The 17646-nt window shown below is 47.5% G+C and overlaps 1 protein-coding gene across 1 annotated transcript in view; it reads right to left on the bottom strand.

Moving 5' to 3' along the window:
- LOC119978229 (liprin-alpha-2-like) overlaps window positions 1–17646 on the bottom strand; it is a 768706-nt gene that overhangs the window by 631399 nt on the left and 119661 nt on the right. The window lies entirely within an intron of this gene.

The following is a 17646-nucleotide window of genomic DNA, read 5'->3' as shown; positions in this document are numbered from 1 at the left end:
AATTAAACATTTCTTAAAAGATTATGAACATGTTATGTGAACTAAAATATTAAACTATTCATTCTGCAGTTAACTACCAAGAATTGCTTTCACCAGTCAAAATAACTCCCATAGCAGTTAGGAATATTTTTGTTCAATCATTTTTCCAGCAGATTAATGACCATCCAGAGTAAATTGATGATGCCACATTATAGAATTCCATTAGTCTTGTAATTAAAAAACATCTCAGAATGCAAGCACCACTAGCAAGGTCAGCATTTGTAGTCTATCTCTAGCACCTTCATGGTGAGTCTCCTCTTTGAACCACTATGGTCAAAATGCTCCAAAATGTGTCAGGTGAGAGAATTGCAGGACTTTAAGGAACATCTTTTAAAAATATAAATTTAGAGTACCCAATTTTTCCCAACTAAGGGCAATTTAGTGTGGCCAATCCTCTTAGCCTGCACATTTTGGGTTGTGGGGGTGAAACCCACCCAAACACAGGGATAATGTGCAAACTCCACACAGATAGTGACCCAAAGCTGGGATCGAACCTGGGACCGCGGCACCGTGAGGCAACAATGCTAACCACTGTGCCACCGTGCTGCTCTCACTTTAAGGAACATTGATACAAGTCATCCATGTATAATCACTGATTAACTTTCCCAAATACATCAATTTAAGTTTTAAAAAAGTTTTAACAAATCAGAGACACAATTAACTTCCATTCGAATGCTTGAAACCAGATGCTCCTACTAAAAAAAATGACCACACCGCCAGAGAACACTAATAAAAATGGTAGATAAGTGATTAGTTATCATAGAATTATTGTCTGCATGGACCAAGTAAACAACACCATCTTTTCCCCCACAATCCAGGCTGACAATCAACAGCCTGAACCAGACTCAGCTCCATTCAAAGCACTAAAAATCTACTTGATGCTGCAGCAGCTACAGCCCAACGGTGCTGGTGGTGGGGGTGGTAGGAGGCGGAGGAAATCAAAAATAAAATTTTAGCAACATCATTGCAAATTTAATATGCCGTGTGTGACTTTTTCATAAATGTAAGGCACTGTAAGGGTTAATGTAATGTCTAAATCAACCACTAGAGAGAGCTAGAAGTACAACTATAAACGGTAATAAAAGCTAAGCCTTGGGGGTGGGAGAGGTTGAGGAGAAAGCTAGAGGACAGGCCAAAGGATAGATAGCATGAATGAGAGCAGATCATAGCTAATGTAACAGTGTAGATATTAGTAGTAGATTAGTGTAGATTATATGTTTATTATCAACTGTATGATATAGGAGAAGGGTCGAATCCAATTAAGTAGTGTCAATAAATTTATAGCATTTTTCAATTTGAAAGCTATTGGTGGTCTTTGTGAATACTACACCAACTATCCTAAAATTAGCAACACATAGAACACCACACCATGTACATCAGGATCCTAAATCAGGCCTTTAAAAAAAAACTAAAATAAACACATCAGACTTTGCTCCATGTGTAGCCACCTGGGATGGCCATGTCCCGATTACAAAATTGACACTTTGCAAAGAATGAAGGGCAAATGGAGAACGCTGAGAAAGCAAGCAAGTACAAGGTTTGTCTGTTGATTGGAGCTGTAGCTCCCAGACAAGACGTATACTGCAAAGCCATTACCATACTAATGAGCCATCCCCGGGGACAAAAGAGAAACATCTAGGTAAACGATACTAAAGCAGACACCCCAGCACCAAAGACTAGAACAAAGCAGGTCAATGGCCACCTCGGACCCGCCCAGCAATCAGGGCAGCCACCCCTTTATTGGAGGAAATCGATACCAATGATCAGGATACGGTCCAGTTAATTGGGACCAGGTTCAAAGCCCACCCAAAAGCACGCGAAGCTCCCTTCGGGTATAAGATGAAGCCCCCAAGAGAGAATTGCTCTTCTTGGCCTTGGCTCTCAGCGACGAGAGGCCTGCCTAGCAGCTGCACCAGGACAAGTAAGTCCAAAGTCAACGCACGCTACGAGATAGACGCTCCTAGCTACCATTCCGTACCAGCTCGACCCCAGCAGCCTCAGAACCAGACAACGGCCATTGTTCTTCTGACTGAATGGGCACCCGAAGCTAAGTATAGGCTTTAGTAGTAGTGATAGATTAGTTGGTAGAGTTTTGTGCATGAGTATATTTGACTGTGTGTGTAAATAAATGAGCATTGATTTTAAACTTACTAACTGGTGTATCGAGTCTTTGATCAGTATTCGGTTTTGAACCTTGTAGCAATATCGAAAGATACCTGCTTTCTTGAGCAAACATAGTTAGAATTAAGGAAGGCGACCATATTAACTGCCATATACAGAGCCAATTTAAGAGAGATCACAACGAGCAACACATGTATAAAGGATTATTGCTATGGGGGCGGGTGGGAAAGACTTGGTCCTACTCATAAAACTAAGAATTTTAAACCTTTTGCTGCTCTTCCATTTTCCGTTTATAATTAGCAAGTTACTGTAAGATTGCCGATGTGAATGATGTGTTCATGAACTTGTAGCTCAAAGCCATATGATCCCCTTACCTATTATAGACAGATCATATATACTATTACATTATCTTTTCATGTATAGCACAGCCAAAACCACTCCTCCAGCCAATACACTGTACAAGCTCTGTGTTTCTATGACACATACAAATGCATATATGAAGCGGAACTTCAAGTAAACAAGAACTTCTGGAGCGCCAGGAAGCTTGAGATTACTCCACATACTTCAAATGGCACGGGCATCCCTGATACAGAGTAGTCAACCTTGCCTCATATCAAAGTATGCATCAGATCAACAGGTTTAAGAGTCAAAAAGATTTCACATTTAAGTTTACATTTTAACTGCTGAAAACACCATTCATTGACCTATTTTTCAACTGGAAATCTACCTGGAAAAGTGAGCAGCTAAATTTCAAATCATGTCCCTTCTAAAAAGGATCTGAAAATCAGCAATTCTGTACTTCAGTGATGAGTATTACAGGATACTTCTGGACACAAACCAACACTTTTTTTTAAAAATGTGGATGGATCCTTCCTACCTTGCTTAGAGCCTGCACATTTCTGGAGTCCGTATTATGTAAAGGACTTTGCAGACACTGATAATTGTTCAAAAAGGATTCATAAGGATGATCCCAGAACCGAGGGGCTACATTCATAAGGACTGAACAGGCTTGCACTCCTTTCTACACAAGAGAATAATGAGAGGTTACCTAATACCTAATCGGTCGTTAAAATTACAAAGGTGTTTGATAGGGTCGATGGAAAAGCTGTGTCCAACTGTTGGGATGGGGGTGGGCGAAGTGACGGTTAATTTTTTTAAAAAAGTGTACCCAATTTATGGTGATTCCAGATTCTTTTTTGTCATTTGTTTATGTTAACATGCAGGCTAATGTTAGGTGGGAGGATGCGATCGTTGTTATTGGTATGGGGATTGACATTGCATTCGTTACTGATTGTTGTTTATTGCTGGGTGTAAAGTTGGGAGAAAATGTGAAAAAGGAGAATAAAAATATATATATTTTTTTTAAAAGTACCCAATTTCTTTTGTCCAATTAAGAGGCAATTAAGTGTGGCCAATCCACCTAGCCTGCACATCTCTGGGTTGTGGGGGTGAGACCCAAGCAAACACAAGGAGAATGTGCAAACTCCACAGTGTGACCCGGAACCGAACCCAGGTCCTCAGCGCCGTGATGCAGCAGTGCCAACCACTGCGCCACTGAGCTGCCGATGGTTCATAAATATGAAAAGTGATAATAAATCTCATCTACAATTTAGGAGCCAGTGAATTACTACAGCGCCATTCAGCCCATCGAGTCTGCACCAACCTTCTGAAAGAGCACCCTGCCTAGGCCCACTCCCCCACCCCATCCCCGCAACCCCACCTAAACAACATTCTTGAACACTGTGGTGAATGTATTATGGTAACCATCCACCACTGTACTACATTGTATTATGTTGTTGCCCATGTAGGCTCCACCTATGGACCATTGTACTGTATTACACCGATTGTATCATGTTGGTGTCCTTGTGGGCTTCGCCAAGGGAGGTATATAGAGCAGCTGCCCTGTAGATGGCTCTCAGAGCAGAGCAGTCACAGGCAGGCACTGTTCTAGTTGATTAAAGCCACTTTTCACTTCAACTCCCTGTCTTGTGTGAATTGATGGTCTCATCAATTTAATCAACTTCAACATCGCGATGGAAGCAGCCCTCAAACCTGACCAACTGGAACTCAACCCACAGGCCGCGGAAGCCAAAGGGATTTTTTCACACTGGCTCCGATGTTGAGGCCTACCTTGCCGCCTCCTCCTCGCCCTCAGTCACCGACGAACAGAAGCTGAGCCTCCTCCACATCCGGGTGAGCCATCGAATCTCCGTGCAACTCAAGGAAGCGACCACATACGCATACGCACTCGCGATGCTGAAGCGCCAATATGTGAGGCCGGTGAATGAAGTGTTCGCACGGCATCTCCTCACCACCCACCGCCAACGCCCCGGGGAATCGCTGGAGGAGTACCTACGCGACCTCAAAGTCCTAGCGCGAAGATGCAACTACAAGGCCATCATGGCCTCCCAACACATGGAACTCGCCGTCTGGGACGCCTACATGGCTGGAGTCCGGTCCAACCACGTCAGACAGTGCCTGAACGGGAAGGGCGCCCTTGACCTAGAAGAGACGGTAAAACGAGCCACCTCCCTAGAAGTAGCGTTCCAGAGCCTCAATGCTTTCCCCTCTGATCACGCGGCCCCCCTTGTGGACTCCCGACCAGAGAGTACACCCAGGCCTGTGCTGCGTGGCTGCCCGCCCAACCCAGGGGGCTACCCTGCTACTTTTGCGGTCAGAGCCAGCACCCCAGGCATCGTTGCCCGGCTCGGAAAGCGAACTGTAGCGACTGCGGCAAGAAAGGACACTTTGCCAAAGCTTGCGTGGCCAGGTCCAAGTCCTCCAAACCACAGGCCTGACTCTCAGACTCACAGGCCCGCAGACCCCGCAGCGTGGCTCCATGCTTGCTGGCTCCGCCCCCTTCAGACGTGTCACCCGCCTCGTGCTGTCCGTGGGTGCAGCCATCTTCGACTCTACACAACACGTGCGACTCACGGAGGCCGCCATCTTGACCGCCGCCCAACACGCGTGACTGACCGGGGCAGCCATCTTGGGACCACACCACCACTTCTGACCACGCCGGCTACCCGCAACTCGGCGCGGTCACCCTTGACCAGTCATGGCCAAAGCACCTCAGGAACTCCATGATGACCGTCCGGGTCAATGGGCATGAAACGCCCTGCCTGTTGACGCCGGGAGCATGGAGAGCTTCGTTCACCAAGACACGGTAAGATGCTGTTCTCTCCAAATCTCCCCCACATTTCAAACAATCTCCCTCCCTTCCGGATCGCACTCAGTGCAGATCTGGGGAAACACCGCCGCGAACCTTGCGACACAGAGCGTCAAATACGCTAGCTTTGGGGCAGCACGGTGGCCTAGTGGTTAGCACAACCGCCTCACGGCGCTGAAGTCCCAGGTTCGATCCCAGCTCTGGGTCACTGTCCGTGTGGAGTTTGCACGTTCTCCCCATGTCTGCGTGGGTTTCGCCCCCACAACCTAAAAATGTGCAGGGTAGGTGGATTGGCCACGCTAAATTGCCCCTTAATTGGAAAAAATAATTGGCTAATCTAAATTTATTTTTAAAAAAATTTTTTTTTAAATACACTAACTTTAAATTATACATACTCCCCGATCTCTGCGCTCCTCTCCTGTTGGGACTGGACTTCCAGTGCAACCTCAGGAGCCTGTCTCTAAAGTTTGACAGGCCCCTAACCCCCCCTCACCGTTTGTACCCTCGCGACTCTGAAGGGTGACCCTCCCCTGTTATTCGCGAATCTCACCGCCGACTGTAAGCCCTTCGCCACCATGAGCAGGAGGCACAGTATCCAGCACAGGACTTTTATCAAGTCCGAGGTCCAGCAGCTCTTGCGGGAAGGGATCATCGAGGCCAGTAACAAAGAACAAAGAAAATTACAGCACAGGAATAGGCCCTCCCAGCCTGCGCCGATCCAGATCCTTTATCTAAACCTGTCGCCTATTTTCCAAGGATCTACTTCCCTCTGTTCCCCGCCCGTTCGTATATCTGTCTAGATGCATCTTAAATGATGCTACCATGCCCGCCTCTACCACCTCCGCTGGTAAAGTGTTCCAGGCACCCACCACCCTCTGCGTAAAAAACTTTCCACGTACATCTACCTTAAACTTTTTTTTTAATATAATTTTTATTGGAATTTTTTACAGAAAATATAAAACATAACGACAAACAATGAAATGCAACAAAATAACCCATAATAACTGTGACACCCCCAGACCGTATCGACGCATGTATCACATCCCCCCACCCCCCCAACCCCAATGAACAACAAAAGAACTTAAAAATATATTAAAATTAAATAAACAAACATAGTCATTGTCCGCTCCGCGCCCCCCCCCCCCCCCCCCCCGGGTTGCTGCTGCTACTGTCCCTGTACCCTATCGTTGAGCAAGAAAGTCGAGAAAAGGTTGCCACCGCCTAAAGAACCCTTGTACCGATCCCTCTCAGGGCGAATTTGACCTTCTCTAGCTTAATGAAACCCGCCATGTCATTGATCCAGGTCTCCACGCTTGGGGGCCTCGCATCCTTCCATTGTAGCAAGATCCTTCGCCGGGCTACTAGGGACGCAAAGGCCAGCACACTGGCCTCTTTCGCCTCCTGCATCTACCTTAAACTTTCCACGCACATCTCCCTTAAACTTTCCCCCTCTCACCTTGAAATCGTGACCCCTTGTAATTGACACCCCAACTCTTGGAAAAAGCTTGTTGCTATCCACCCTGTCCATACCTCTCAATTTTAAGACCTCAATCAGGTCCCTCCTCAACCTCCGTCTTTCCAACGAAAACAATCCTAATCTACTCAACCTTTCTTCATAGCTAGCACCCTCCATATCAGGCAACATCCTGGTGAACCTCTTCTGCACTCTCTCCAAAGCATCCACATCCTTCTGGTAATGTGGCGACCAGAACTGCACGCAGTATTCCAAATGTGGCCTAACCAAAGTCCTGTACAACTGTAACATGACCTGCCGACTCTTGTACTCAATACCCCGTCCGATGAAGGCAAGCATACTGTATACCTTCTTGACCACTATCGACCTGCGTTGCCACCTTCAGGGTACAATGGACCTGAACTCCCAGATCTCTCTGTACATCAATTTTCCCAGGACTCTTTCATTGACCGTGTAGTCCGCTCTTGAATTAGATCTTCCAAAATGCATCACCTCGCATTTGCTTGGATTGTGGTGGTCGTCAGGACCGGGGAAATGAACCGGATGGTTGTAGATTACAGCCAAACCATAAACCGGTACACGCACCTTGATGCGTACCCCCTCCCCCGGATAGCGGACATGGTTAATCAGATCGCACACTACCGGGTGTTCTCCATGGTGGATCTGAAGTCCGCATACCACCAGCTCCCAATCCACCTGGAGGATCGGCACTACACGGCCTTTGAGGCAGACAGCCGCCTCTTCCACTTCCTCCGGGGCCCCTTCGGCGTCGCCAACGGGGTCTCGGTCTTCCAAAGAACCATGGACCAAATGGTGGACCAGTACGGGCTGCGGGCCACATTTCCATACTTGGACAACGTCACCATCTGCGGCCATGATCAGCAGGACCATGACGCCAACCTCCAGAAGTTTCTCCGAACCGCCCAAGCCCTCAACGTCACATATAACGAGGAGGAATGAGTTTTCCGCACAACCGGACTAGCCACCCTCGGCTATCTCATGGTAAACGGAGTTCCAGGGCTCGACCCCAACCGTATACGCCCCCTCCTGCAACTCCCCCTTCCCCACTGCCCCAGGGCCCTGAAAATGTGCCTTGGGATCTTTTTGTATTATTCCCAGTGAGTCCCCAACTATGCAGACAAAGCCCACCCACTGATCAAAGCTACCATCTTCTCACTGGCGGCCGAGGCCAACCTGGCCTTCAGCCGCATCAAGGCAGATATTGCCAAAGCTGCGATGCACGCGGTGGACGAGTTCGTCCCCTTCCAGGTGGAGAGCGGCACAGCAGAGGTGGCCCTCGCCGGCACCCTTAACCAGGCAGGCAGGCCAGGAGCATTTTTCTCCCGTACCCTCAACGCCTCTGAAATTTGACACTCAGTCGAAAAAGAAGCCCAAGCCATTGTGGAAGCTGTACGGCACTGGAGGCACTACCTCGCTGGAAGGAGGTTTACCCTCGTCACCGACCAACTGTCGGTAGCCTTCATGTTCGACAATACACAGCGGGGCACAATCAAGAACGCTAAAATCTTGAGGTGGAGGATCGAACTCTCCACCTATAATTACGATAGTATATCGTCCAGGGAAGCTCAAAAAGCCCCCAGAAGCCCTGTCCCACGGCACATGCGCCAGCACGCAATATGACCGACTTCAAACGGGGGGGGGGGGTCATCCGGCTTATCCACTACATCAAGGCCCGCAACCTGCCCTACTCCACTGGAGGAGGTCTGTGCCATGACCAGGGACTGCAAAATCTGCACGGAATGTAAGCCACACTTCTATCGACCAAATAAGGCCCACCTGGTAAAGGCATCCCGGCCCTTTGAGCGCCTCAGTATCGAATCCATCTCCGTGGTCTCGTTCCCCTCTACCAACCGCAACACTTATTTCCTCAACGTCGTTAACGAGTTCTCCCGCTTCCCCTTTGCAATCTCTTGCCCCTACATGACAGCGGCTACAGTCATTAAGGCCCTACATAGTATCTTCACCCTGTTCGATTTCCCCACTTACGTCCATACTGACCGGGGCTCTTCGTTTATGAGCGACGAACTGCGTCAGTACCTGCTCGGTAAGGGCATCACCTCGAGCAGGACTACCAGTTACAACCTCTGGGGAAACGAACAGGTGGAGAGGGAGAATGCGACGGTATGGAAGGCCGTCCTCCTGGCCCTACGGTCCAGGAATCTCCCAGCATCCCACTGGCAGGAGGTCCTCCCCAATGCACACCACTCCATTAGGTCACTTCTTTGCACAGCCACGAACGAGACCACTCATGACCACCTATTTCTTTTCCCTAGGAAATCCATCTCTGGGGTCTCGCTTCCGCCCTGGCTGAAGACACCGGGGCCGGTACTACTCCGGAAACAGGAAGGAGCCATTAGTCCCATCCCTGGTCGAGAGGGTTCAGCTCCTTCACGCCAACCCCCAGTACGCATACGTAGCGCGCCCCGACGGTCGACAGGATGCGGTCTCCCTCCGGGACCTTGCACCCGCAGGATCCCCCACCATCACCTACCCCCCCAACCCACACCGAACAGCACCCCCTCCCCTACATGGCCTCCACTCCCCCTCCTATACCCCCTCCCCTCATCACCGACCTACAGGGATGAAACTCCAGAAGAGACACTCCTGGAGTCCACATATGTGCCCGCTTCAACAAGTTCAACACCCATGCCCACACCAACGAGTTTAACACCCGTGCCCGCTGCGAAACCAGAGCTCAGGCGATCGCAGCGCACGATCAGGGCGCCGGACAGACTCAACCTGTGAGCCCTTCACCCCACCGGACTTCAAGTTTTTAACAGGGGGTGAATGTGGTGAATGTATTATGGTAACCATCCACCACTGTACTACATTGTATTAGGCTGTTACCCATGTGGGCTCCACCTATGGACCATTGTACTATATTACACCAATTGTATCATGTTGGTGCGCTTGTGGGCTCCGCCCCTAGCTCCGTCCCCGTGAGGGGAGGTATATAGAGCAGCTGCCCTGTAGCAGAGCAGTCGCAGGCAGGCACTGTTCTAGCTGATTAAAGTTCACTTCAACTCTCTGTCTTGTGTGAATTGATGGTCTCATCAAACACTAAAGGGGTAATTTTGCATGGCCAATTCACCTAACCTGCGCATCCTTGGACTGTGGGAGAAAACCGGTGGATCCGGAGGAAACTCGCGCAGCCACAGGGAGAAAGTGCAAACTCCACACAGACAGTCGCCCAAGGCTGGAATTGAACCTGGTTCCCTGGCGCTGTGAAGCAGCAGCGTGAACCACTGCCACCATGCTGCCCCTCTTTATCCAAAGAGTGGTAGAACTCACTACCACAGAGGAGCAGTTCAGGTGAATTGCGTAGATGAAGTTACTTGCACATGAGGGAGAAAGGATATTCTGTTGGGGTTAGAGAAAGAAAGATGGGAGACATCTGTACATCATCAACATCAGCATAGACCAGTGGGATTCAATGGCCTGTTTCTGTTAAATCTGTGCGATACAGTGACTACACTGCAAACATATAATTTGCTGTCAAAAGCATCGAGATACCATGCTCATGCAAGGCATTATATAAACTAAAATCCTGTTTTCTCTACTGCAGTATTGTGGATGCTCAGTTGTCAAGTATATTCAATACTTGAGGTCAATAGATTTTTGAGCACTCATGGAATTGGGAGATATGGAGATGGTGTGAGAAGGTGGAGTGGAGGTATATCAGCCACATGATCTTGTTGATCGCTGGAGCAGGTTTGAACAGTTCATTGCTCCAGCTTCTATTTCTTTTTATTTCTTTTTTAAATATAAATTTAGAGTACCCAATTCTTTTTTTCCCCAATTAAGGGGCAATTTAGCGTCACCAATCCACCTAGCCTGACTCAGACATGGGGAGAATGTGCAAACTCCACAAGTTCAGTGACCCAGGGCTGGGATTGACTCCTGGTCCTCGGCGCCATGAGGCTGCAGTGGCAACCACTTCACGACCGTGCCGCCCCTGGGGCTCCTATTTTTTAATGCTTTTATGACTGGCATAGCTATCTTTAATTCAGCTGTCCTTATTTTCAAAACAGTGGTATGTGGTTTCAGACAGGTCATACAAATTGTGTCGCTGCCTCTGCGACTGGTTAATGTAATTGGTGAAGCTCCCACCTTCCCCTGCAGCAGGGACAGGGGCTGCAAGGGACTCAGAGGAGTAGGCAGAACTCCGATCCCCCGACATTACTGCTTTGCAGCGCACGATTAGCACAGATGTTTCCTGCAGCTGCAACTAGCATCTAAGCATTCACCAAGAAGGATATTGGTACCTTTGCCCACTATATACAAGTTGGTTGTGACCCCCTTTTCTCAACTAATTTTTTTGACCCCTTTCCAAAGGTACTGAACTCTGCTGGACTTGGTTCCATGAGAATTAGCCAGCATCTGGGTACCGAACCAAAGCTGACTCAAACCTCCATGTTCATTTTTATAAAAAACTGCAATAACTTCAATGAGTGAGTGTTAAAACTGTGTTTAGTCGTGGCAATCTCAAAGCGTGGCAGTTAGAACAAAGATTCTTTGGCGTATTTTTCCAAACAACTTAAGACTGTCAAGTCCAAAACAGGCTTGGCGGAAAACATTTCCATGTTGTCTGCTCCATCTACAGCACCTCCAAGAGGATGTCATTACTGCACAGTTATCCTCAGACTTATCCACTGGGCAATATTTCTCATTCCTCTCACTCAATGATCAGAAGCCAATCTCCCCGCCTTCACCAACAGACAGTACCCCGCTCTTCCTTTCCTCTCAACAGATGGGCAGTAAACCAGTCTCCCTGGACTCACCTAGCTCATTATCCTGAAAAGGTCACACTGTAATCTATAACACTGCATACTTCCCCAGCTGTACAAATCATTCCACACAAATTGAAATGTTAGGCAGTTGGGGTGCAAGATGTGGGAGAGCAATGAACAGACAGGCTTCTTCATTATTAAGTTCTTAACTTTTTTCCTTTTTAAACTCAAATCAAGATAACTAGACCAAGTCTATTGCATCAATTCATTAAAATAATTTCACACCACTGAATTTTTGAAATAATTTTTCTTCTCCATTGCAATGAATTCATCAATGCATATGTAGTTAGGTTTAAACCTCAACTTTGCATGAAATGTTCACATCAGAAGTGAGCCAAGGCTGCTGAAGTAATTCCACTTCACCAGCAATTCACGGTCAAGTGGCACCACGTTACAATTATATAAGGTGGCAACATACTTCCTTTTATTCAGTATTTTTCCAATTCAGCTTCCAACTTGTGCTGTATAAATGGAATATGAATATCTGTGGTTGCATTTTCCCCCACCATTCTTCAAATCTTAATGTAATCAGGATCATGTTCCAAGGAGGAATCTTCGAGAAAGGAGTTCTCCATTTCCCTCCAGGTGGTTTAAAATTGGTTAAAATTTCCATTACATTACGTAGTTTACCTCACAATACTGAACAGGTATCTCTAAACACTTGTTCCCATACAGAACACCAGTAATCATGATTCACAGTCAAACCTGGAAGCAGTGGTGACTTTGCTGTTGCTTACGTTCATCTTCATGATCTGTGTTCTCCATGAATCGGCATCAACACTGTGCCACCGGTTTAAGTAGGGTGATCATTGCTCGGCACAACATCGAGGGCCGAAGGGCCTGTTCTGTGCTGTACTGTTCTATGTTCTATGTTCTAAGTCTGTGCAGTATTGACTGAAGAAAAATAGTCCCAAATCTGATTGACATCGCTTTTGTCACTCAAATCTTCCTCCAAAATATATTTAGATTCTTTGGGCTAATGGGACAGCTGCTGATGCACTCCTATTCCAGGTCTTACGCAACCTTTCCACAGTTCCAGTAAAGATGCTTTTTTAGAATCATAATGTTACAGCTATTTGACCCCTCTGTGACAGTGTTTTTAAGCAGTCAAGCCAGTCAGTTTAATGCCATCATACTATTCCTACTTTTGAAGCAATTATTTCAAAGCATACATAAATTCACTTAAAAACAGATTTTGTACAACATATCCAAATGCTCCTTTCCTTCTCTGGTTGGTGAATGCCCTTTGGAGGTTGTTCAGTCAAAGAAAGGCAAATTTCTACCCGACACGAACTCCCCCAAGTGTATATCTCCTCTCAGACAGAAATTACAGTTGTGCTAAAGAGATCCTATGACGGTATCATGACAAATTTATCACTTAGAGGCTGAAAGCTAGCCTGGTCGAGGAAATGACCTCTGCTATCAACTTACTGTAAAGTATGCATTTTAGGAAGTTGCTAAAGTAGTAGTGCGGGCAAGAGGAGATAATGTCCAAATGTCAGCCATCAGACCTTAATCTTGTCTTGAATTCTTCCTTTGCCTCAATGTAGTTGTCTCCCCAATTTTAATCAGATCAATGCGTCAGAGCATCTTACTTGCTGGTTAATTGCAAGGCAGGTTCCAACAAAACTAAATTGTAAAGCTCTTGTTAAAAAAATATATTTAATTAAATTTTATACATTGCATAACTATTCAAAGTTGATACTATGCAAGTACCAGTACGGTTTAGATTATTTCAATACAACACATGGTACTCTGAGGTGTTTCACATATAATTACATGCTATATCTGTCACAGTGAAGGAAAAGAACACCGAATTTTATCCCAAAATATCGGGTTTTTTTAAAAAATGGGCATACACAAGTCACTGCTCAATTGCTGCATGGTGATTCTCTAAGAGATTATGGAAGCCCACCCTTTTACTCGACAACGTCATTCTAAAAGCATCCAGAAGCCAATTGCCATCTCAGACGGAGACAAAAGGGCATAATAGCCATATCAAGAGATTCCCCATGTAATGCCCAGGTGGATTTTCCTTCCAACTTGGCCTATGCAAGGAATGGGCTAACGGCAAGCTGAAAGCTGCCCCAAGCTGTCTGTTTGTGTGTGTCCTGTGAAACCATGTACAGGAAGTTGGACACAGAAAAGCTAGCGAGAACTCACAAGTAGGCTTACATTACACTGCAATGAAGTTACTGTGAAAAGCCCCTAGTCGCGACATTCCGCTGCCTGTTCGGGTATACAGAGGGAGAATGTCCAATTCACCAAACAAGCATGTCTTTCAGGACATGTGGAAGGAAACCAGAGCACCCGGAGGAAACCCACGCAGACACGGGGAGAACGTGCAGACTCCACCCAGACAGTGACCCAAGCGGGAATCGAACCTGGGACCCAGTGCCTCTGCAACTGTTGTTTAGCAGGTTTATACTGAATCTCTCTATGACTGTGGCAGCCAATCAAGTCAGCAAAGACCACAGCTGAAAAGTGAACTGGGAAGCTTCTCCACAAATGTACAGAATACTGGAACCACAAAACCAACTACTCGCCTATTGAAGACAGGTCTACTGGAATCTTGAATCGCAATGTACAATCATCCGCTCCCCATGAGTCAACAAGGTCTGTTCGTATCCCTTTTTAAAAAATGACTAATTTACTTTGAACTTAATTCTCCCTGATAATCTGTAAGAATGTATATTCACGTGTTTTACCGTGTCTTTGCCTTTAATAATTAATAATCTCAACCTTGAACTCAAGAAAGCCTGAATAAATCAGCTCCTGGGTAAATTAATATCCACGAAAAGGGCCCTTTTATTGATAATTCAAACCCCTCTGGTAGTCGCAACAAGATTTAACAGCAGTGAACCAGTTCCTCCCTCCCTCATCCGGGGTTGTAACAATTTGGGGGTATTCAGCCAGATGGTGGCAAATTGAGGGGTCGCGCCCTGATCTGCAACTAAGTGGAATCTCACCCAAGAGGGTTGTAACAACTTACAATGTACATGTACATTTGATGCCAAAACAGTCCCCGCTGCATAAAGGATTGTACACAATGTGAACTATGTGCACTTGTTGTGCTATTGTAGTTAGACAGTGACCTTTTTGTATTTGGTCTTTATGATGGCTGCCCCAACCATCAGTGCATCCCTCAGCAGGACATCTGGACTTTAGGAGTATACCAGTCTGCAACTCAGCCCATGGAAAAGGTGCAGCTTTAAAAAGGTGTGGAGCAAGTAGCAAGATGAGAAAGCTTTAATCTCACATAAGATTCTCTAGGGAATGAGATGCACTTTTCCCTCATTTCGGCTCCTTTGCATTCCTTAAGAGCCAGAAACTAAATTAATTTTCTCAGCAGTTTGGCCCCGAGGCAAAGATTCAAAACGTAATTTAAGGTTCTGAAGTAGAATTCTTTACTAGCCCATCAAGCACGGAAATTCCTGATGGAGCTCCATGATGTCCCAACTTCCTACTTGGCAGTTAGATTACACACACATCCAAATTAAAGTTTAGTTGTAGAGATCATCCCTCTTCAATACTTCGGAATATACTTAACTGCAGGTCAACATTAAAACACTATTCAATCGACTCTCAAATAAAGTTAGTACAAGTTTATTTTGTTCTCTTAATGTGGGTGATGCAGGCAGGGTGCTACTTATGTCCCGTCCCTAAACATCCTGAGAAAGGGGCAGGCAGTCCCTCCTTGAACTGCTGCAGCTCTTGTTGGTGATGTGGTAATTGTTATCATTGGAAACTTCTTGTTGATTGCCTTTGGAGATTCACGAGAAATTTTCCATATTAATTTCTCTCCCGAATTGGCTGAGAGTTTCTTTCAAAAGTCTGTTTTTTCTTCTCACAGGAGATGACATGGCATCTGGGAAAAAGGAACATGGAGGGTTATGATGTTTAGCTGCATGCGACATAACTGAACACACAAAATTCAGCAGAAGCATTATTAGTCTTTTGGTTTCTATGTAATTTGCAACTTCGGATGGCAAGATGGACGGAGATAGCGGCGGGGCGGAGGAAGCGGCCGAGCGAGCGGCGGGGCTGAGGGAGCGGCCGAGCGAGCGGCGGGGCGCAGGGAGCGGCCGAGCGAGCGGCGGGGCGCAGGGAGCGGCCGAGCGAGCGGCGGGGCGCAGGGAGCGGCCGAGCGAGCGGCGGGGCGCAGGGAGCGGCCGAGCGAGCGGCGGGGCGCAGGGAGCGGCCGAGCGAGCGGCGGGGCGCAGGGAGCGGCCGAGCGAGCGGCGGGGCGGAGGGGAGCGGCCGAGCGGCCGACGGGGCGGAGGGAGCGGCCGAGCGAGCGGCGGGGCGCAGGGAGCGGCCGAGCGAGCGGCGGGGCGCAGGGAGCGGCCGAGCGAGCGGCGGGGCGCAGGGAGCGGGCGAGCGAGCGGCGGGGCGCAGGGAGCGGCCGGCGGGGCGCAGGGAGCGGCCGAGCGGCCGGCGGGGCGCAGGGAGCGGCCGAGCGGCCGCGGGCGCAGGGAGCGGCCGAGCGCGCCGGCGGGGCGCAGGGAGCGGCCGGCGCGGCCGGCGGCGCAGGGAGCGCCAGCGAGCGGCTGGCGCAGGAGCGGCCGAGCGGCCCGGCGGCAGGGAGCGGCCGAGCGGCCGGCGGGGCGCAGGGAGCGGCCGAGCGGGCGGCGGGGCGCAGGGAGCGGCCGAGCGAGCGGCGGGGCGCAGGGAGCGGCCGAGCGAGCGGCGGGGCGCAGGGAGCGGCAATCGAACCCGCACCGAAGGGAGCATTCGAACAAGCGGCAGGGGAGCAACCGAACGAGCGGCAGGGGAGCAACCGAACGAGCAGCGGGGGAGCAATGAAACGAGCGGTGGGGGAGCAATAGAGTGGCAGGGGGAACAATCAAACGAGCGGTGGGAGGAGCAATCAAACGAACGGTGGGAGGAGCAATCAAACAAGCAGCGGGAGGAGCAATCAAACGAGCGGCGGGAGGAGCAATCAAACAAGCGGCGGGAGGAGCAATCAAGCAATATTTATTGCAAGTCGAGTACACAGATGTATAGGATAATGGAGACCAACAAGAACTCAAGAAATACTCTATTAACAGCAGCCTTGTGACTAAATTACTGCTTTTTCTAAAACAAACAATTAACTTTAAATTACTGGTAAGCAAACAAGTCTTTTAAAATCTCAATAAAAATCCAGTTTTCAAATTGAAATAACTGCTAGAGCTTTTTGAGAAGTTGCTTAACATTCAACTTTTCAGCTTCCAGCGTGTTCTCTCCCAATGCACTGAATGCTCTAATTGAAACAATTTCCACAAGAATTGGCTCAATTATGCGCTAACCTCTTATCACTGTTTCCCCCTAATATTAGAAGTATGTTTCACCATGTCATTGACGAGAGCATTGTTCCAGACTTTTGTAATCCTGCATTCATTATCTTCCCAGTTTTAAAGCAATACATAACGTACACAAATCTACATAGATTTTATCATGCCATTAACAAAGAAAATATGCCATTGTTGAAATGGGAACTTTAAATTATTTCAAGACCTCTTTACAGAACAAATAATACCATATTAAAATAAAGGGCGGAGTTGCAGTAGCAGAGCATTCATTTACAATTAATCAGACTTTCCAAATTACTTTCAACACCATTTCACATTTAGGATATCAGTGCAAATCACAGGTTTGAGATTGAAACTTCACGTAACGAGCTTTATTTAGGAGGATTAGTTGGTCATATATTTGTCATGTTTTGTAGACTGGCCGATATGAATGATGCACTACAGAACCTCTAGTTTAAATAATTGATTATGAAACAACTGCATGGTAAAGGTAACTAGAATGAAGAAATAACAAACTACTAACACTAACTAACTATTATAGAGCTATTGCAAAATACGTCTATCCACCAACACGGTTTACTTCCAACTCCCCAGACACAGGGTCACGTGGTGGGTTTATGCCGCTACCTGGTGGTTGGAGGTCATGTATAATATTATGTACAAATTGCTTTATGCATATCATCACAATGTTCAGACGAAAGAAAGAGGTTCCTCGGCAATACATTAGTGCTAAGTGAA

Source organism: Scyliorhinus canicula, chromosome 15 (assembly GCF_902713615.1).
Source record: "Scyliorhinus canicula chromosome 15, sScyCan1.1, whole genome shotgun sequence".
Lineage (NCBI taxonomy): Eukaryota > Metazoa > Chordata > Chondrichthyes > Carcharhiniformes > Scyliorhinidae > Scyliorhinus > Scyliorhinus canicula.
The sequence above is the reverse complement of the archived record's forward strand: the minus strand, read 5'-3'. Positions and strand labels throughout refer to the sequence as shown.